Here is a 24,407-nt window from a genome sequence, read left to right on the forward strand (position 1 = left end):
ACCATTAGGAAGACCTAGGCGCAGATAGGAAGACAATATTAAGATGGATCTCGCAGAAATAGGAATACAAAGTAGAAACTGGATCAAGTTGGCTAAAGAAAGAAGATAGTGAAGAGCTTTTTGAACGCGGAATTGAACCTCCGGGTTCGATAGGCCATAGAGTAAGGGTAGGGACATGCCGAAGATACATCATGATCGAGGTCGAGGTTTAAGTCGCGGTCGCACCCTCGATACTGGAACAAACCCATGGATTCAAATGAGTAAGGGCATGTCGAAGATGCACGCTTCATCGCGACCTAGCGGTCGACCGCGCAGGTGAATTAGTGGTCGCGATGACGAACAACTGAGTTTGGTTTTACATCGATGTTCAGCGGAAGCATCGTTGTGGCTCGTATTCTCATTGGCTCTCCCTGAAGCGCTGTACGGAATAAAGTCTTCATTTGTTTAGAATTTCGTCTGCAGAGGATTGTGTGTGTCTATGCCTGAGAGGTTTTGATGCACTATTAAATTTCATTATGAAAGATATTTTAATAGAACTAGTGAGGAATGTTCCAGCAATATGGGATTAAAAAAACATAAACAACATCATAATAAGCACGTTTTAAATAGAGGATGGAAGAAATTAGCAACTGAAATGGGAATGTCAGATAAGTTATTCATATTTATATGATAATTATACTGTAGCTCATTATTATATAAGGCGGTGTAGAGAACGGGAGGGGTGCTTTCGGGCTGAATACCCCAAATTCCGGAATTTGTAAATAAAAAAGAAGGTAGTGTTAATCATATCTATGCTTAGAAACTTCAAGACCCTCCCCTCTAAAATTCCGAAATTAATAAAAAAATAATTTTTTCCAGATTCATTACTGGTATAAGGTAAATAAATAGCAGTACAGACGCATATCTATAGGACAAAACAAAATGTAATGTGGTTTCTGCGTGTAAAAATAGGAAACATTGAACACGCATTTGGTCTTTCTGGTTTACATTTATATGTGTTTGTGAGAGTGAGGATGGAAGGAGGGTGAGCGGTTGTGTGTTGTGTGTGTCTGTTGTCTAAATCCTCAAAGGAAATGAAAAAAAAAAATAACTCAAGCTTCGTTTGATAAGATTACATGCAAAACAATTTACCCATTCATTTGAAAACGTTTTTTAAAAAACAATAGCATAGTTTTGTAAATTTTCTGCAGATGGAAATACGAATATGACACTTATTTTGTAGTGGAGGTGTTTTAATGCATGAAGAACAGTTTCTCTGTGAAACTAATCAAAATTAGCGGTTCTCAAACGAAGAATCGAGGGTTACGCAGTAACCCTGATTGTTAAAACAAGTCTTTTTTAGGCCAGGATTGGATCTGTGTGGAAATTATTGTAGTTCTCTTTTTCTGTGTTTTGCTTAATTTTATTTAAAATGTAGTCGAAAGTTTCAATAGACATTCTCATATATTCATGAAACTTATCTGCATGCTGTTTCAGTACCTTAAATAAATTATGATATTCACCCAAATCTTGTCTCCTCTTATTAATAGGATGAGCACTATAACGTCTGTTCTGAATATTTGAAAGTAACCACCATTTTGTAATTATAGACATAGAATCATAATCCTCACTGTCACTAGAGTACATGGTTTAGCAACGCTTGAATTTACAAAATCAACTGAACAACAAAACACGCACGGAATAATTTCACACGCGTCACAGCAATGTTTTTCCTCAAACTGAGAACTTAACAGCGAGGTTGCGACCTCCTCGCTATGTGCGCCCTTCATCCATCGCGACCTAGACATCGAGGTAGCGATCGCGACTTAAACCTCGACCTCGATCGCGAGGTATCTTCGACATGTCCCTACTCTTAGTTAGTTTAGTGATCAAAAGTACTGCGAATCATTTTATTAGAAAAGAAGTAAGTAAATGGAATTTAATTTCCTTCAAAGCAGTAGTGTCCTGGGCTAGCAATGCACTTATCTCAACATTGAATCTATGACTGGAAGCATTTCTGGAAAGTTTCTTTCGGTAGCGGGTTCAGCTGCTCTGTCGTGACCCTCTCAATGTTAGGGATGGTGTCAAAACGCCTTCCTTTTAAACCAAATTTTAATTTTTCGGAAGAACAAGAAGTCGCATGATACTAAACCTGTGAATAAGGGAGCATGGACAGACACGGACACTTTTTTCGGACCAAAACTCGCGAATCAAAAGCAAGGTTTCACACGGCGCATTTTCGTGGTAAAGAAGGCAGCCACTTGCCCATTTAATCGGCAGTTAAAATGCTTTACACGGACCCATACGAGATGTTCAGTTCTTCACAAATCTTTCGACTAGTCATCTGTCTGTTTAAACAAATCATTTCTGCTACTTTTTGTACATTTTCGTCTGTTTTTAACTTCGAAGGACGTCATGATAATTTCTCGTCTTCAATTGACTCCTTGCCGCTTTTTAATCGCTCATACCACTTATAAAGAGTCTTCAATGCCACCGCTTCATCGAGATACACTGATTTTGACATTTCGTGAGCTTCTTTTTACACATTTTTACAGCTTAGAAAACTTAATGGTGGACGCGACAGACACTCTTAACACTTCTGCCTCTTGAAGCTAACTAATATGTCACAACTCGTTCAAAGTCGACACTATACCACAAGTTTAGACTACCAGGCTTACTACTTGAAATTGATATAATATCGATAGATGACACTGCGCAACTATTTAATACATTCATCGTATTTTTAGATCATACCTTGTATACATTATGCTAATATCAGTCGCTTGATTGTTCCCGAAAAGCAAAATTTAAGTTTACGTAAATCAGGCAGTGTTAAGTAATTATTATTCAAAAAGTAATAAGATAATTACGTTTCATTCATTACTTTTCTTTCAATTAATGATTTATTCTACCGATTTCTGTTTAACTGCACTAATACCAGTATATGTATATAATTATTTTCTAATAACCTAATCAGTATATATCGTTTTGCATTTTATGCTTCCCTAAATTAGCATAAAGTTACGTCACGACCTCCAATTAACAATTCCAATCTTACAGTAATATTGTGTGACATTATCACAGGAGTGACATGCTTTTTCCACGTTTCTTACTGCTAAATCATGTTTTTTATTACTTATTTATAAAATAAACGAACATTTCAGCTTAAAGCTCAACTGAAAAGTAGTATTTATTTCACGAATAAGATAGCACCAACGAAGTGGCACTATCAAAAAAAATCTATAATGAGAATAAACAGTGTTTTACAGAGCATATTAATATAGTCATCATACATTTGACGTCACTTTTCTATTTAATTGAATATTAACAATTCTTGTTTTGCTTTCAAAAATGTACTCAGTTAAATAGAATTAATTTATGACAGTTAAGTTGAAAGCTCTTCTCACAATCATTTGAATAAAATTTACTAACAACACCTTATGCGAAAGACATACTATTTGAACCAAAATATAGTTACACTTTTAACGTGAATTTAATTTTGTATATTTGATCATTTATAGATATACAAGATTTAATATAATTAAAACATAGATACGTGAATTACACTCATTACTCTAAGCAATAAAGATATACAAGAGTTCTTTTTTGTTCGATATGAAATAGTAATCACAGTAATGTGCAATAGATAATGAATTTAGTAAGTATTCATGTTACGTCATGGAATACATATTTTCAAGTAGATTACTGCAATCTCCATTTGATAGTTTTTTCTATTTGTTTATTTAGTTTGTTTACATATATTTGAACAATTTCTTTACATATTTGCAATATATGTAATAATCAAATTTTAATGTTTGGTATCTGAATTGCAATGGATGGAAGTTCATATCGTTTAAATGTTGTCATCAAACAAGAAGTAGGTTCGATTCCCAATAAGTTACTGTATTTTCGGTGTAACACAGTCATAGCAGGCTATAGACATTAGCTTTGCAGATAATGTTATCAGGAATCAGAATAGGTAGGTCAATGCTACTTTCGTAGCTTTGTAGATGAAATATTTCCTTTCTGAGTATTTAGAGTGTGTTACGTTGTGACCACAGTGCGTGTGAAACGAACTCGAAATAAAAGAATTTAAAAAAGAATGAGCAAAATTTCAGGATGTACAGTACATGAGCATAGGCGAATAGATTCATATTCTCGTATGTATAATATGTGTATTTTTGTAAATTAGTGTTGAAAGTAAAATTACTTCTATCAATCTTTGGAAACAAGCAAAATAAAAATAATGATCATTCCGCATTCCCAAAAAATGTAAGTGTTTTACTACTTAGGTATAATTTTAAAAATGATATCTAAATCTTGAACGTGTCTTTGAAATATAACAATCTGGCAACCTGCGTATTTTGAGAATGATTGTCTAGTAAAATCGAATCAATGTAATATTTTTTAACTTTTGTTATTTTTCTTTAAGCAACAAAGCAAACCCAATAGGTATAGTAAATATTACAACTTCTTATCAATAATGTTTATTAATAAATTGGAAATTTAATATTATCATCACTAATTGAATTTTAATTTAACTTAAATAATTGAAATTAAGGAAAATGAGTAAATATGAATTTTTAGTCATTTTTGATAATTCAATATGCAATTGACATTAATTATCCGATTTTTCTAAAATCATAATTTTATAGCCAATAATGTTTTTTATTGAGAATTTATATTCAATAAAATATCTGTTCTAAAATACACATAAGTATGTCTCTTCAATTGCGTCACATAAGCGTGGCAGTATTTTTTTGGTAAGAAAATAGCATTATGATTGTCCATAAAACATCTTGTTGTTCTGAAATGAAAATCATTAGCACCCAAACAAGGGATCGCATAACATATTTTACAAGAAATATGCTTTTGCTGTACTGTCCGTAAATTCCACATTTATGCAATGGGAAGCGAAAACTTATTCCTTCTCTCCGTATAACACAATTGAATCGACTACGTCAAGAAAAACAAAAGAAAATGAAACCGTGCTCGCTATAGGACAAAACATCATAAACAGTCCCTAATAGATCTCCAATTTTTACGATCTCTTTTTATGTACAGACTGTATACATACTTATGGGTTGGTTTCCATGCACATCAGTATTACAGTACTCGGTATCTTTTTCTGAAAAATTAGAGAAATGTTAGTTTATATATTCACATTTATTCAACATAATTTTGAGTTTTCCTTCTCACGACCTCATATACTAAAACGCAGTTCAGCATGATATATATACACTTAAGACATTCAATGATTATATAATGCTTAATAGACTTCCTAGCTTTAAATATGAGGGGTATATCCTTAAGGTTATATATTTTACAGTAGGTTCATTCCACATTTTATATTATACATTGAGACCTGGTCTTGTCAGATATATGACATACAATCAAACTTATTTACTTCAAATTTCCAGCCAATTCCTTGAGTACACCTCTTATTGTCTTGGTGATCTGTGGTCAGCATAAGAATTACCTGCTCTTCTTCCTCGTTCTTGGGGAAAGTTCAACTTTTTTAGCGGAAAGTTTTTTGTTGCTTCCTTTATTTTTTACTATATCTGTTTATACAGATTAAATAGAGCACGATCGTGAATATGTACACTCTATAAGTTTTTTCTAATTTTCATTTACATATTTCCTTATTTGACTGTGCTCGTCACTGGACAAGATACTCTTTAGTTCGGTTTGATGCGTACTGTGATTGTCATTGAAATACTACTTAATTATATTTGTGTCTCACTTGCACAATAATGCGCTACTCTACTATGAAAAGCCAGTGGACTTTTATTCTGTGGCCTATGATGTATACTTAATACGTATATGCAATGCTGTAATCTAAAACAATCAATTATTCTGAAGTAAACAACCATTCAACTTCAATGATGAACACTTAAGAATTATTTGCCTATCTTTCCATAGAAGTATTCCCTTTTGTGTTTTCTATATACTTATCCAATAGAAGGCGAACAGTAGCGTACCATTCCTATTATGGATTGCTAGTTTACAGACTATTTCTTATATAGGGTATTTCAAAACAACACCGACAACGCTTGGGAGGTGATTCCTGATACCAAGATAATACAAAACGTATAGACCAACCTGGGTACACAAATGCTTCCTTACGGAGTTATAGGCTGCCGAAAACATGAAAAAATGAACTTTAAAGGTCCATAGCTCCTAAACTATGGGACCTACTGTAGTCGTGTCAAGACTTCACTTAGGAACTAGCATGTGCCCTATCCAAATATCCACGTTTCAGAATCCTGCTGTACTTCCGTAACAGTTTTTATAGAGGTAGTTGGTAAGTACTTCAAGTTATATACCCATAGCCAAACTCCCTCTATAAAAAATGTGTGAGTACCTCAGGATTCTGAAACATGTATTTTTGGATAGCACACATATTAGTTCCTAAGTGAAATCTTGACCCGACTACGGTAGGTCTCATAGTATTGAAGCTATGGATCTTTAAAGTTCATTTTTTCATGTTTTCGGCAGCCTATAACTCCGAAAGGAAGCATTTGTGCACCCAGGTTTGTTTATACTTTTCGTCTTATTTTGGTGTCAGGAATCACCTCACAAACGCTGTCGATGTTGTTTTGAAACATACTGTATAAGCAGGTATTGTTTATTCTATTGTCGCTCCGTAATTCTTAATTCATTAGATGTTCGAGAAAAGAATTGTTCACGTAAAGTTGCTTAACATTTTGCTTCAAGAGGAAAAAGAAAAAGGGCAGGAAAAGGAAATTATAATATTCTATAAGTACTCATCTCCTTCGTAATACTACAAGGTGAAACTGTTTACGGTTTCAACCCACAAGAATAGGAATTTCCTTCGCAGCCTAATGGAACTGAGTCATTGCTCGGGCATACTCAATGGTGTGTACCACTCTTAAGCAGTCTATAATGAATAAGACTCCATTCAAAAATTCAATGTTTGACTGAGAAAAAAAAATATTTCCCGAAGAATGGACAATTGCAAACGAGGAAAATAGTAAACGCTCCTTAATATTGATTGATAATTATTTGTCAATTATATTTTTCGTAAACTAAAAATGTAAAAAGTAAACGCTAATGGACATCTTTTAGTACGCAAGTGTAAAGCGCGACATTTTATTGAGCGCGACTGTATATCCTATTTCACATGGTCGGTGGTATATTTTCTTACTTTTTTTTTTTAACAAAATATTTTGGAGCAGGAAATGCAACAGAAGAGCTAGAATATCACACCAACCGGAGGTAGTGGTAACCTGAATCCCGGAGGTAAGATCAAAGAATGAAGATCCTTGCAACTTGACGTAATCCTAATCAGAAAATAAGTTTCTATAATGGTTACATAAACTCCTTCCCGTTGAGATTTGTTTTTCTTTCCTATGTATGTAAGATTATTAAAAAAATCATCTAGGAAACAATTAAAAGGAATAAGAAGGATCATTATGTCGATAATGTAATGATTTGATTACATGATATAGAATTAAATATAAACCTTATATTAAAGTCTTGAATAAAGCAAAACTGAAAAAATAAAAGAGAAACTGTCAGTAACATTAATAACTTACTAGAAGGAGAGAGACTTTTCTTTAATTAGAAGGGGTTTAGCAGGTTCAAATCCCGCTAAGTACATACATTTCTACGTTTTTCCTTTCATTGAGCTTTGGAACAATAATACCTAATACCTAATAATACCTAACGATGGTATCCCCATCAGGAAGTCGCGGTCGGCAAGAGGGATTGCCGCCGTCGACGGTGGCGGGCCGACGGAGGAAGCCGTCACCCGTCCGCGGCGGCACGACGATCTACTTGTTCAAAGTTGCCGACCTTTTGCCGAGGCGGCAAGCGGTCGAAAATCGTAAAGTAAAATGCCCTTTGCCGACTCTTTGCCGACTGTTGTCGACCGTCAGAGTCGGCAAAACAGTCGGAAAGGCCTCTTTCCGACCCTCTGTCGACTCCTTGTGCCGGCCTGTTTTTGACGGCGGCGCCGGCTCATTTAATGCTCATTTCCGGCTGTTTGCCGACTGCTCGCAAAGCAACTATTCGTCGCGGTCGAAAATTGCGCGGAAAGACGCCAGTTTCCGGCGACGGCAATCCGACCGCGGCATCTGGTCGGCATGGACAAATTGTCCGACTGTAGGCGGCAGAATCCTGATGGGGATGGCAGTGTATGACTGTAGAGACATGTAAATGATACTGCACTAGTTATGATTTACTCATCATAGCTCCTTATGACATATTTGTTTCTTAAAAATATAATTCACACTTTTATAAATCAAATAGTTAATTTTTAGAAGTTAACACATAAGCACTTTTATTGTTAGTCAACGCTTTGGCTGTTGATAATTTAACAATCTATGAATTGGTCGTCGATGTTTTTGGTGTTGATGTTATGAACCGTCGATGTTTGGTGCTGTCGATGATATAGTATTCGATGTTACGTTGTCGATGGATTGATATGGAACAGTCAGAGTATTGTAGTACTTAGAGTTAGAAATAGAAGAAAAGAGGTGGATTAATATGTATGCTATCCCTGTGAAATTAGTCTATAGAATCCCATTTAGAGTTTAATCAGACATACGAAGAGTAGTACCTGATTGAGTGTTGATTGAGACTATGGCTATTGATTGAGCGACGTCGACACCAAAGAGTAGTCATGGGAATTGGAAACAACCCCAGATCTGACTATGAGAAGACAGGTATTCTAACGTCAGAATTCCGATTCGATACTTGTGACACCATATCGAATAGTTTAAACAGTGTGGAATACGTCAGTGAATGTTTCGTACCGTGCTGGACGTGTGAGCAGGCTATCAGTACACTGTAGGTATAAAATAGATGGAATTATGACGCATTCACTGAAACGTGAGTGATCAAGCTCAACTTGAGATTAATAGAATTTATTTATTTACGTTATTTTATGTTTATCTTTTAGTTTAGTATTATTATATGTAGACGGAAACAATATTATCGGATATTTAATATGTCAGAAAACTAAGTTCAGCGGCATTATTCAACTTTTAATACCAATGGAAACGAAACCTTTGTCGTCGATCTAGTACCTGGTATCCATAGTTGAATTGTTTGTGGCTTCCGGATGTAGATTACAAGGCGAATTTACATTAGGCTTGGATTTTAGGAGAACATGTAAATATTTTATCTACCCTGGATATTTCTATGTGTATGTTCCAGTCGTCGGCATAATATAAAATGTAAGTCAAAGGTGAGTAAAGTATTTATATTAAGTTAAAAATACAAGAAAATGTTCTATTGGGTTGGGGTTCGACGTCTCTTTTAGAAGCAAGGCAGTATCGAATCACATGAGTTTCCTCCGAGATTGAACCCGAGTATAACGCAACAAAGCTGCGTACGCTAATCATTTAGCCATAAGAAACCTTACTTCTCGGTGGGAGAGCTTCAAAGGCACTACACTGACATTGCACAAGATTCCACCCTAAACTATAGACTTATTCTCTGTAGCCTTATATAAAAATCAAAACGTTTGAAGGAGGAATAGTCGCGTAACATTTCCATCGCGGCTATATGATTAGCGTACACGTGTTTAGTGTTGGATGTCTGGGTTCGATTCCCAGTAGGGATTCATCTGGTTCGGATCCCATGTTAACCTGTAAGTCCACGCCTCATATAGGCTCGCTGCTGCAAGGGTCGCTAAACTTCCATCAATCAACCACTGTCTACTTCAAAATTGTTCAACCCTAACATCGAAAACTTGATATAAAACAAAAGGAGTTACGTATAGTCTTCAGAGAGTGAGTACAAGTAAATTAAGACTCAAGGACTCTGATAGGAGACACGGTGGCTCAGTGGTAGAGCGTCCATCTCTGGTGCATGGAATCCCTAGTTCGATCCTAGCTTGCGCCAAGTGGGCTTTGTGGTGGACAAGCACCATGTTCGTGGGTTTTCTCAGGGTACTTCCGTTTTCTCCCACTTTTTTCATTCCACCATTGTATTAATTTCTCATCATCACCGTCTCCTTTATCCTATCCTGCATAACCGTGGAATTAAAACTGAAAGATTTTCAAGAACTCTGATAAAAGACCACCTCTGATTTTTCATTATTATTATTTATCTACTAATAAAATTCCTGACAGACTGAAATAGTCTGTTTAATAGGATAACAATGGGTCGTATGAATAAACCAGAAGCAAAAGCTTCAACGTAAAAGCATGTGTTTCGAATCAATAATTCCAAGTATGAGCATTTGCTTCGATCTGTGAATAAACTCCACCTTTTATTTCGTGCTTGTATTTCTCGTAATCGACTCACATGCTTTAATCTCTGTGTCACGTGACTACATACTGCAAGCATATCACACACTATAGAAGCAGCTAGCTTAGTTGAAGTTGGTGTCCTGCACGCTAGTCGTAAGCGTGGAAATGATTACTTGTGCCTGAATATTATTTTCTGTTATATTCATCCTCATAAAGACAAGGTTTCAGAATCAGAACGTATCGGCAATCCAATACACTGATGTAACGGAAAACTATACCACACGCGTCACTGAGGTTTGGCTTGTGATATTTCTTGACCAGATGGTGGAAATTTCATCCATGCAGTATGTGCTTCTAAATATACGTACTTCCCTGTTTTACTTGCGGTACACTGGTGAATACTACCCTCTTCACCTATACCTTTCGTTAATCCGGATCTGCTGTAGAAAACTGAGCATTTATTGTTTCGACATGAGGACCCACCTCTTCTTTCTTCGCTTTCATCGAGAAAAACATAACTTATTCATTCGACATTGTTTTTTTTTTTTTTCGAAAACCGATACATTCTCTAATTGTGCCTCATGGATACAAAGTTGTCCACCACGAACTTTTATGGTCTGGAATCGAACGAGGCCCAGCCTAGAAGTGAGCACTCTATCACTAAGGTCCATTACATAGTTAAGCGGAGCTCCGCGCACTGCCAGATTCCATCGATCTATGGGAAGTTCATTCAATTTTGCGACCATGCAATATAGCAAAGAGTATTTGCAATGTAGGTAGCTAAATATGCCGTTGGTATGAAATTGACATGAATTCGGGCGTTGGTCGCGTGCAACGGTTGCAAATATGGCCTGAAATAAGGCAACCAACTGCTCGCGCGTAGAGGCTGCGACAGGTACGCTTTGTACTAGCAATTCATTTGACTTGTGTCCTGTTGTGCTTACACAGAGTGGTTAGTGCAGTGCTGTAATAGTATTGAGGGTGTCCGAAGAGAAGATCGAGCACTTGAACTTTGCATTGCATTTTAGGGTTCCTGGGGGATAGCGTGGGAAAAGAATGTGTGTGAACGTGTGGAAAAAACGTTTATGTGAATTACAAACAAGGTTTCAAGTAAGTGTTCTGTGGTGTTCAGCCTGCGGATTCAGTTCACCTGAAAGCTTATTGAGGTTAGAAGTGAAAACAATCGAGAAACCTTGCGCAAGTTTTCGCAAAAACGTGACGATGTGGTGTAAAAATGGGTCCTGTGTTTACATGGAGTGTTATATTAGATGTGTGGGAACAACATGCGTCAACAAAGCGGTTGGAAGGTATAACAATTTACATAATGGAACAAACTAGGGTAGTAGAACTGACCACTAGTTCGCGAGCAAGAATAAGAAAATGTATTAATGATATGTGTACTGGTTAAACGGGACAAAGCCAATCAGCAGCGGGAGAGGTTGATAGAAGACAATGCAACGTGGTTGGAAAATGAAGTGGACTTCAACATAACGCCTCTTTTGTCAACGGATACTTCTGTTGAAAATAAACGCGGTAGATCGAAAATGTATCTCAAAAGTGCAATGCAGAAAAGTTAAAGAACTTATAGAATCAACCAGCAACGAGCACCTGTCGAATGCAACTGAATTCAAACTATGGAGGGTAGAAAAACGCGACTCGGCACCGATCGTCAAGGAATTTTGTTGTTCTTTCCCCACACGGGATACGAAATATCAAGAAACCTCGAAGCGCTGCACTTCAGTTCCGGCGAAATTATCAGAAGATGAAGCTTTGACGTTACTATTTGATGCGAATACTAATGACGCGTTACTATTTCGAAACACTAGTAAATTGTCATTCGTGATGAGGGAAAATAAGCAGGCTGTAAAATGTATCCATCCTTTGATAAGGTTAGAGGTGCCTAGCAACGTTGTTATCCACATGAAATAAAAATCACAGAAAATATCCGCTGACATACTGGTTCAATCCCTTCTTGATGATACCATAAGAAGGCTCAGTGAAACACAAGAAGATGTGTTTCTTACTTTGTCCGATGTCCGCTACATTAATACTGTTGTTAAGGGGGACTGTGGTGGTACGCAACAAAGTATGTATCACCAGCCGTTTTAGACATGCATTCAACTGACGAGAGTTTATTTGATGTATCTATGGTCCCTATTCAACTGTACAATGTCCCTAACAATCGTAACTGTGTTATTTGGCAAAATCCCGCACCATCCTCTACCAGATATTGGGTCTTATGAATAAAACGGAGTCTTGACTCTGCTCTGCTCATGAGTGAGGTGAGCAAGCGCTGTTTCATAAGCATATTCTCAAATTTCGTATGAATAAAAACTATCATAGTTGTGAGAGCTTACTCCTAAATAACCTGAGCATGCTCATAGAGTTTACTCCAGTCCGCGCCGAGACGGTTAAGCAAGTAGTCCGTCAGATGTTTATGTAATTCAAACAAACGTATTAAAAATTAGGGATATAGAAGATAATAACGGAAAAAGAGATACTTCTTTGCAAGTGTTTGTGGACACGATAAGAGATTATCCAATAATGTTTAGTAAATTCATATTGCTAGAAGTAAGACAAGAAAAAGTATTTGCACTTTCAACCATTAGGAAAAAATATGAAGAATCGTTTGGTGTCCTTGTCACAAAATCGCAGTTGAATATGAAATAGCTAACATGAAAGCCAGGCTTAAGAAGAAAATGGGCTGAAGACGCGGGAAACAAGCCAATAAAACTGAATGAGTAAAAAATATTACTGAAGCTAATGGACGGTGATACCAATCCGTTAGATCTATTAAGATATTGAAGGTAAGCCTACTTTAGTCTAAAGTCATGCTATTTCTGGTTAAAATATAACAATTTACAATAAAGCAAGAATTCTTAACATGGGGTCTACGAACCACGTGGTGCCCACGGATGTATTTAAGCGTCTCCCTGTGAGATAAAAATTAAGATTTAGCCTATAGCCTACAGTTCGTAGTGTTAATTTATTTCTCACATATGTCTTTCTCTGTTATTTATCTCAGCATTTTCTCACAAGCTTCATGTGCTAATAATAATCCAAAGTCGTCAATTTCGTGTGTGGGAACTCGAACGAGATTTTTCACTTTAACGTCCAATTAAGTGAATGTTTAATGAAACGATTCAATAAATATATAATTTTGTTTATATTTTATTATTATCTAATTTCACTGTATTTATGGCCTTCATATTAACAAAGAATACATGCCATCAAATTTTAAACTTTCCGTGGGATAAGAAAGAAAGAAAGGAAGAATTCTACAGAGCTTCTGATGAAAGCACTGTCCTTAATTCATATGCAGGGACCAGGGAAAGCCATGAAAATTCAGACAGCATGTCCAACATTATCGGCATTCGAACCCGCGTTGGTTCGCAAAGGTGTCCTCTTCTTCAAACTCTCTCTCAACAATGTCAAAATCCCCATCTTTCAGATATTTAGCCACATAATACAGAACAAAACAGACTAGAATGCACTTTCTGGTTGTCAGTATTATTTTATTTTCCAAAATAGAAAATCGTTGCTTCACTTAGCCGAAGCATCTTTCTTATAAAGCGTTTCCTGGTGAAGCAGTTGTTGAATTTTCTTTCTGTTGTTGTAGCTAGATTGTGCAAAGGAGTTATAAGCCAAGGAGCAATGGCATATCCAAAGTCTCCTAGAAAGAAGGCTTGTGATCTGTTTTCTGCCATGATCATGCGAACAGCTGAGTTCATTCATATTCGCGAATCGTGCACAGAAGCTGGTTAGGAAGTATCCCACTCGTGAATTCCTCGTCTCAGTTACAAGTGGCTTGAACTTTCAAAATGTAACGTCCTTTACGACTTATATACTCATCCCCGTGTTCATGAGGCCTTTTAATTTCCACATGTGTGTAATCGATAACTCCTATAGCAAACGGAAAATTGTACTGCTGGCGCCATTTATTTATTGCTGTCTGCTGTGCAGCAAGAGTTGATGGGAACTTTATTCACCACGGGGCCTTCTCTACTATTTTCCCTAGAACTTTTGAAAATGTAACAGACACAGTACTCTGGTCCAGTACCTCTGTCCTCCCCTACTCCGCTTTGAAAACCGAGATCATTTAAGTATTTTAAAAATCGCCTTCTCTTTTCGTTAGTAAGTACCCGCCGCCTGTAGTTGAGTTTGAATCGCGTAGGAAATAATTACTTAACCACTCCACGATTTCTTTATCGAAGCAATAGATAGTTTTATAGTCCACTTCGAAAGTGTTTCTGCGCTCATTGTATATTTTCTGTCATTGTTGAATACAACCATTTCCACGAAACGTCTTCACTTCACGGCTTGAGTCAGCAAATAAGGTAACTCAAGATTTTTGGAGAGAGTACTCCGAAGTGTGAGAGAGATCTCAGTTTTATTCATACGAAATTAGAGCCATCTCAATAGTGTTGACTACTTGCTCAGACGCTGAGTGACCTTTCGAAGAACTTGCTCATCTTTCTCATGTTTATTCATACCAAAAGGAGTAAACTCTCCAAAATTGGAGTAAACTCACCTTGCTCAACTTTATTCATAAGACCCTTTGTCATAATTAAATATTCTATTCTAAAGCAACATACTGTTGCTTCATTCTGCACCTAAGCACATCCCGATATAATTCCATAGACATTGTGATTTGCAATATGACAAATACTAGTTGGTTGGTGTTTTGTCTTGTACTAAAAATTAAATTATAGCCTAAATTGCAATTTTGAAATCAAGCTTTACCACTTGAAGAAAAAATGGAATAGGAGATTTACTGTGTGATGCCAATATTAGGTGTAGTCGAGGAGTGTTTTGGTTTGGTTGGTCAGGAAGGGGGGGAACGCTAAGGTGAGTTCTTGCCCGGACGACAACTAGCCTAGCTGCATCGCTGTTCGAAAACTTTGTAATATTTATTACGTTTAACGTACACTTATGTCCAAAATTATTGTCGCATGTTTATAAATATGTTGTTCTAGGAATATAATTTGATAACAAATTCGCCCGGTATTTCTTATAATGTTAGTATGTGTATAATCGGCAAAGACATGTATGTGGAAAATTTCATGTCAAAAGAGCTGTAAATAAGAACAATAAAATGAAAATAAAACTTTCTTCTCCACTTAGCAAGATTTTGTTTTACTCATTCTAATTTTCGTATTTATAATTCTTTTCCTATGGAATTTACCACAAATTAACATTTCCCGATTATACATACAGTACAGTATTAAAAGTGCCCTGCAACTCATTATCAAATTATATTCTTACAAGAAGACAGTTGTAGATATGCGACAATCGTTTTGGACATGAGTGTACAATTATAAATGAGACGTTCAGATGCCAAACCGATTAACTCCATCAAACTAGATTTTTCAGTAGTGAGCATTTTAGTAACTTAATGAGTTGAGTTGATTTTAGTTTAGCGTCCCTTTCAGCAGCGAGGCTATATAAGACGTGGACCTACTGATTAACGTAGAATCCGAACCACATGAGCTCCCGCCGGGAATCGAACCCGGGTCTCCCCCGCCAAAGGCGCGTACGCTAACTGCTTATAGCCACGAGGGTTTAGTAACGTAAGTACAATGTATTTAAACGAGAGTGATCAGAACGTTTATTCATGTAGAGCCTAGATAGCAGCAGAAAATGGAGTTAATCGGTTTGGCTTCTGAACTACCTCATAATAATACATTAAATGAAAGAGCAATTCAAACAGTTTTTGCTACAAGTGTTCAATGTGATCACCATTCATCACACGGCACACATCGAGTCGATAGGTGAGAAAGATCCATAAAATTTCCCCCGAGATATGGCACAAAACACGTTCAATTTAGGGAAGTCCCGTTGCAACCGTACCATCCCGTGGGGGATTTTTTGACCCGCAGATGCGAACATTACCAGTGTTCACATCGCCACTTAGATGAAATGTCGATTCATCACTGAAGACGACACGATCCACAAATTCTTCATCGTCGTGCAGCAACATTTAATTTGCAAAGTTGACACGTAAGATCATAGTCTGTACTCTTTAGAGCTTTTAGCAACTGCAAACGATAAGGATACAGCTGTAAGCGTCTCCTCAAAATTCTTCACACAGACGGTTGCACTGTAACTACAGACTCAGTGTTTGCAAAATGTAAAACACAAAAACTTTCTGTTCACTAGACACCATCTTCGCTACTAGCGCTTCCTAACTGTAGACAGAGAAAACAATGCATGCACATTCGTGTATACAAAACTGAGCTGCTCTTTCATTTGATATATTATTTACAATTGCAAGTTAGTTGCAATAAATACCACAAAGCCTTAAGGTGGATCACTAGGTGTTCTCGGTGCTATGCTAAACGCTGCTTGAATAGTGCGGCATTGCCAGATAGTGTCGAGTGTTCACTGATGCCAGATAATAAAGGGAGTAATCATGGAATTCGGCTTAGATACTTACTGGAGAAATTATTTTTCGATCCTTACCGCTATTTCTCTTCTCGAACTGCAATGTTAGAATCCAGGAATTTTCTTATTGTGACTAACGCACAAATTTGACAACAACGCATTATGGCGTTCTGCGCAAGTTTCGTCTCAAAATCTATTTCCTTAGTGATGATGACTAGCAGTTATTATTATTATTATTATTATTATTATTATTATTATTATTATTATTATTATTATTATTATTATTATTATTATTATTGCAAAATAGAAATTGTGTGTACAGTTCATGACGACGTGACTTTAGGGCACTCACATTTGTGCATTCTATGAAAAATCATAAAAGCAATAACTAGATAATTGTAATACTATTCTGATAGTATTGAATTGCAGACTTCTCAAAATTTATCAGAGTGTTTGTTGTTTGAACATAAATATGCCATTTTGAACCTTTACTTGAACTATGAACTTCATATACGTTTGATAACATTTAATTTGCTTTTAATGAATATTTACAGTATTAATCAACACATTTGCTTCAATGAGTATTTACAGTATACAGGTATAGGCTACGTGGTTTCAATTTAGATAACAGTTCATCAAAGTGCTCTTGAATTAAGATGAATTGATTGCTTGTAACGAAATTCAAAATTGATTGATTGCATACAGTAATTCATAAATTTGTAGTTCAAATAAGTTTCCAAAGTTTATATGTAATATATACGTAAATATGCATGTAAACTTGAAATCAACTAGGAGTTTCCTTAAGGGAAATGCTTCACTACAAACAAGGAAGTCTTTTGCGAATATAACCACTTCACTGAAAAGTTAGTCCTCTCTAACAAAGTAAAATGATCACAACCATCGTCCTTTTATAAAGAAAAAAGATCCCAACACTACTGCACTGGCTGCAATAACCACTCTAGGAATCTTCTTATGGGTCCTCTCTATAACTGCGTAATTTCTGACAACCATTTGACCACCTATTTCAACTTCTCTATCTACGGAAGTCTCTGCCACAGAATAGTCTTCCAGTGGTTGATAGGTATTTCTGAAATGCTCACTGCAGGCAACAGATGTTAGGAAACTGCACACACCAAAACATAGACTCCTTCCACTAGCTGAAGTGCATGACGTCAAAGCACTAATTCCGAGGGCTATCGACGTCCAGTGAAATCGATCTCCATTAAATATTGTTTCTAACAGAAGGTTTCTAGGCGTTTCGGGGTTAACATACAAAACACGTCTCCTTCGTTCAAATGCTTCTCTAATCTGTGGCCAATATACATCCAGTTGATCAGAAGGATTTAAATCTATATCCATTCCGACATACAATGGATCCTCATCATTGGCATTGTTAATAGAGGTTCGTGTCCTCGCTTCAACTAAATTCATCACACTAGAAAAAACAAGCATCCCAACTGTACTTATAACGGCAGAAGGGCCAGCTAATCCTTCTTGGATATTGGCTACAGCTCTTGCTGCATCTGCTCCTGTCAATGTAGCTACTGTTCCAAGTACGTTGACCATATCTCCAGGAGTTACTGGAACACTTTGTACAGTACGGAGAATACATTGTGAAATCGACGTATAGTCAAATTCCTGCAAAACTTCTTCGCTTGGAACTTCCTGCGCACATTGAACGTCTGGCTCTGGGCCACGTTCATCAGGCGGCTGCTGGTGATGGCTTAAAGTCGTTTGTCCTAACCCTGATGGACCAGGGAGGTCTTCAGGGTCGCTTTGTCTGTCCATTATGTATCACTAAGACTAATGTCCACTGAAAAGTAGAGGCCACAGTTATGGCCGTAAATAAATTGAATTAAGTCTTTTTTTATTTATTCACTCTTTTCCTTATATGCAAAACACTTGATGTGCTTAAAATAAACAAAATCGCTTGCTTAAATCACCTTGTAACCACTTTTTTTATTCTCTCGCATGCGCTCACACAACTCCTCTTCTTTCTTCGCCCCATTGGGCAAGTTTAACAATGCATTTATATCCATGGTTAATGGAACGCCGACTGCATAGTAAGCTTTCAGTAATTAGAGCAATGAACACAACAATAAGAAGTAAAGAAGTTTTATCTTTGTAGAATAAATTGAAACGAAATTTTTGAGTTTTATGTCCCATGGATATGCCGGCTAGAATAAAGGAGACAGTGATGAAGAGAAATGAATGAAATGGTGGAATAAAGAAAGTGGGAGGAAACGGGAGAACCCCAAGGAAACCCACGCACACTATGTTTGTCCACCACAAAGTTCACTTGGCGGGAGTAGGGTTTGAACCCGGGACCCCATGCATCGGAGGTGAACGCTCTACCACTGAACCACCGCGGCCCTCAACAGGAAAGCCAACCCATACCAAGAGTAAGCCATTCATTTTGGAATTTTCTGAATATTATTGCCCACGTGACGAGATGAAAAACAAGGTCGTCTCGTATTGTAATTTTCGTCTAATCCTTGTTTCGTATCGATTCGCGAATTCTTCCTCGTCTCGTCTCGGTTCCCGCAAAACCGTTCTCGTCTCATCTCATTCTGTAAACTTGTCCTCATTTTCTTCTTAATTTCATCCAGAGTAGTGGTTCCCAATTTTGTTTACCTGGCGCATACATGTTCTCCCTTCTTTCACTTCGTTGGTTATACGCGTTTTATGTCCGAACCCTTCTGCGATTTCAGCTGCAGCTTCGAATTCTCAGTTCTTCTTTAACCATAATATTGATAACACAATGGCTGACATAAAAAAGTTAAGCATCCGAAAGAAATGGTCCAATGTCAACGTAATTTCGTACTCGTGCATGTACGGGGAAGCGCATAAAAAAAGAGGGATGATATTTTTCACGAGGTTGGCAGCACTGATGAGGTTGATAATGCGCAGGTGTCCTAAAAATGAAATGAAATTCTTGAGTTTTACGTCCCACGGTTATGCCGGTTAGGCTAAAGGAGACGGTGATGATGAGTAATGAATGAAATGGTGGAATGAAGAAAGAGGGAGGAAACGGGAGAACCCCGAGAAAACCCACGCACACGGTGTTTGTCCACCACAAAGTTCACTTGGCGAGCAGGTGTCCTAGTATTCTGTGTTTGCAACAGAGACAGAATCGTCCGAGTGGGGTTACGTACGTGCGAGTATTAATAAGGTGAAATGGCTGACGTAATACAAAAATCCAAAATGCCAAGTGAGACCTGTCATACGATATCTGAACGCCAAAAGACGGAATGCCGCTGACATTCATTCGGGAATTTCGTGCCATTTGCGGACGAACAGAAATGACTGGAGGGAAGGTCAGGTAATGATGCAGAGAGTTTCGGGAAGGGCGTTAAAATGTTCATGCCAATTATCGTAGTGGAAGGCCCAGTGTTCATAAGGATGATCTTGTGTAACGCATTAACGAGAAAGTGTGATCCAATAGCATGTTCACAATAACTAAACTCGCCAACGACTTTCCAGAAATGTCTGTGAAAACAGTGCATCGATTTGTGACTGACAACAGGGCCGTCGCGTGGGCAAGGCAACCGGGGCGATCGCCCCGGGCGCCGTGACCAAGGGGGCACCGGGTCGAAAAATCAACAAAATTCAAGGAATTAAGATTATGGTGGTAAATGATTTTTTTAATATTAAGGTTAAATCAACTATTTTAATAATGATCAGGCCAGGGCTAAGTAAAATTATCGGTAATGTAAAACATCGTCTAGGATTATTCACAGCGGTGTAGCCACAGGGACGTCGTTGGAGCCAGGCACCCCAATGACCAGCTTTTAAAACATTATTGTAAGATTACCAAGCTTCAATCATTTAGAAATTACAAAATTTACATATAATTTACGGTAAATTATTTACCAATCCTTACCGATCGAAAAATAGAATGGTATTTCTTCCCTGAAAGAAATGACAAATACACAGCTTGCTACCACATCTGCTACAATTTTCCGTTTATTTAGGCCTCAAAATCACTAGCTGTAACGCAGTTTATTTATTTATTTATTTATTGGCTTTGTTCATTGTAGCTCCCCACTTCAAAAACGACGGGCCCCCTTCTAGATAAACCTGCTGGCTATACCCCTGATTACTTAACTGGAACTTTCTCCAGCCCTCTGTGAGAGTTTTTAAGTTGGAAAACTGATCGATATTTCTGACTTCTTATCCATATGACAGTTTGATACAAACTGAAGAAACTTCAGTAGAATTCAATAACATTTCTTTATTCCTATTCCGTCCAAGAAATGCTCAAGTAATATCACAATAACTACAATATTACACTTATCTGCTTATTTTGACACCACTTAATAATAACCGGTTAGCATCACAAATACAACTTCGCACGTACTTTCCAATCAATAGTAGAATAAATATCTTTTCAGTCCTTCAATTTTGTACCGACGTCATACAACTACTGTGTTTATTAACTATCAGGGGCGTACCCATGGAGAGTTGCAATCATTTATGATGGCTAGAACTGTCACCAAAGTGCATTGGTGTTGCCACCACGAGAGCGTGTTGTTAGGCATGACAAGGCATATAAGGGGTACGAGCAGCGTAGAACCATTAATAAACACTGAATAACAATGAAAAATCCCGCATGCTTGTGTTAGAGTTTGACCTAACAGATTATGGAAAGGGCCTTAACATGAGGTTAGCAAATCGAATCGTAGAAAATTCGAGCACGTGGGGCACTCAAGTATAAGAGTAATTCCATGTTGAAATTAATGGGAAGTTGAGGGAAATCACACGCTTCGTAAAGGTTTCTGTCGAGCAAGTCTGACAACACTAAGTGAGGATCGATTTATTGTGATCCATGCACATCGTAACTTCTTAACATCCTCGCCTGCCATCCGGGCACAACTAATAGACTCACGACAAACCCTGGGTCATACAGTACCATTGGTTGGAGACTAGCACCAGCCGAAGTATGAATCACAGGCGGGTCTGTTTGGACTGATGCGTACCGAAAAGTATGGATAACTGACCAGTGGGATAGCACCATTTTCAGGCGATGAATCTCGGTTCGCCATCACCTCACATGGCCATCATTTGTATGGTGGTGTTGAGAGGAGAGTGCACATTTTGACGATGTTTTGGAGACACAAATCGGCGGTACTTTGACGTCGTGATGTGGGGAACCATCGGTTATGACTTCAGGTCACCTCTGGTAGCGATTCAGAAATCCTGACGGAACGGTACGTCACGAACATCCAGCGTCCACATGTGTTACCTTTCTTGAGATATTATCCTGATATCATCTTTCAATAGAACAACCTTGTCCACGTGTGCCTGCAAGTATGTCTATGAACAACCAAGATGATGTTGAAGTACTCCTTTGGTCAGCAAAACTCCCTGATAGAACACGTGTACTACCAGTTCGGACGTCAAATACGGTATGTCCCAATGCCAATATCCGGAATATCAGACCCCTCCCAAGAGAATCAGGGCATTGTATGCATCCAAGTGTGAGGGAGTTCTGAATTAAAATCACATAATAACGTGGCGACACACTAATTCACTCTGATGGTCACTCTGGTCGTCACAGACCATCGTAATTCTATAGTCATTTAATACCTGACGATGTTGTGCACGTGTATTAAATTACAGTACCATCGACATCAAACCATTCCTTCCAGACACTTAACTTTTTCTGAGTCAGTGTAATAGTAATAGTAGTATATGAGTATAATAAATATTTGGTCACAATATACAAATAATTATTTCCAGCAAGACTTCTGCGTAAAATTGTGCACTATTATTTTTTTACCACCTTTGTTCCTAATGAAACTGCAATTCTTATTAAATAGTTATTTTGTAATTCTACGGTATACGAGTATAATTTAATGGTCCTTATTATAATATTCTATAATACAGCATTTAAACAGTATTTGTAAGTTCAATAACTGGAAGAAACAGTGTAATTAAGTATACATGCTTGGCTCCTTGTAAACCAGTTATAAATTCTTTAAATGTAGTTTTCACATTTTTCAAAACTTCCAGCAATATCAGTAAACCCTTTCAACAACAAAAATAATTAATGCTATTAAAAAAAGAAAAAGCTCTAAAAGAAAGAACTACGGCAACGTAGGAAGACAGAAGTATTAAGAAGTAAAACACGTAGTGCCTATAAAGCTTCATAAAGCTTAATTGTAAGTGGTCATTACAATTGGAGATTTATTCATAACTAGCTTAAATACCCATTCTTCACACGGGGAAAATAGGTTTATGCGAACTATTTGAATCCTCTTCCCCCTAGAATATATATTTTAATGAAAATATAATTATGAAAATACCAAAGCTATCCTACTTTTGTCATATATATTTAAAACCTTACCACCACATAATACACCTTTAACCCTTTGGGGATCCTATGGTGCAATTTTGCACCATACGCGTTTTTTATGGTACATTGCGTTATTTCTCTTCTATTTGAGCTTTTTCGTCCGGTTTTTTTTGTTTTGTTTTCCAAGTCCAGAGGCCTTGTAGAAGATATTACGTATGGTTTCAGACCGTCCTGCGTCCAGACATAGGAGGTGATGACGTCATAAGTCAAAAATTTATTTTCTCATTTTCTAAGCCTATGTTCAATATTTTTTGGCGGGCTAATTTTTCTACGTCGAAGATTGAACTTTTGCACAAACATTCAGTCCACCGAGTAGTATTTACCAGATTTTTTGTTCCGATGTCAGTGTTAAAACAGGGGGGAAACCAGAGGGGCAAAGGGGTAAAAAGGGGATTTTTTTACACCCAAAATCCCGTTGTTCGTCGTTTCCCCGCCTTACATACATGATACGACCACGTGAGTCATATCGTCTGAAAGGCAGTTCCACTCTGAAGAGAACGATGGTCGAATTATTATCCTAGGGTAATTAGGAATGTCTCATGGAATTTTTATCCAAATATACTTCTGTATAGGGTAAAAGTGGGGCATGGTAGGGAACTTTTTTCTGGTGGGCCTATTTTATCACGTAGAAGATTGAAATTTTGCACAAACATTCAGTGCACCGAGTAGTATTTACCAGAAGTTTTTTCCGATTTCTGCGTAAAAACAGGGGGGTCCAGAAGGGCAAAAGTTAAAAAAAGGGATTTTTAGACCCAAAAATCCCTTTCTTCGGGATTTTTCCTTCTTACATACATGATAGAGACACGCAGGGCCGGCGGAAGGGGAAAATATCACCCGGGCAAAGAATCCATATGGCGCCCCCTACAACCCATTGGTATTATTGAGTTTAAATTTGGTATGCTACCTTACAGATAGCTGCTTTTAAAGGATAACTCCTTGAACTCTATAACTATAAGAATCAATTATCAAACTGAGTAAGATCTTAACTTTTGTCAGTTAAATACACAGAGTAAGTTTTGGTTAACGATATACGAAACAATAATTTACACATGAGCATGCAAAATATTCTACGTCACTGATTAGAAATTTACAGAACGATTCAAGAAACAACGATTTATATAAAATTAAGATTGATGATGCGATTCAGCATTTATTTACACATATATACATAAACAACCTTGTTAACTGCGAAAGAGAACACATATATGAACAAAAGAACATACAAATATATTTTGTAACAGCATTGTACAAAGATTTCGTAATACAAATAATACAACCAGTAATATAATTTTATATCTTTATACAGTTTTAATGCAAATTGTCCTTTGACTTGTTTACAATGCTAAGTAAAGTTAACTTTTCGTGCCTTTTTCTCTGCAAAGTCTTTAATTAAAGTATCAGTGTCAAGCTCACACAGAACATCATATTCAATAGACATCATAGAAATGCCTACAAGACGCTCT

The sequence above is a fragment of the Thermobia domestica genome, chromosome 15 (assembly GCF_964235325.1).
Source record: "Thermobia domestica chromosome 15, izTheDome1.hap1.1, whole genome shotgun sequence".
Lineage (NCBI taxonomy): Eukaryota > Metazoa > Arthropoda > Insecta > Zygentoma > Lepismatidae > Thermobia > Thermobia domestica.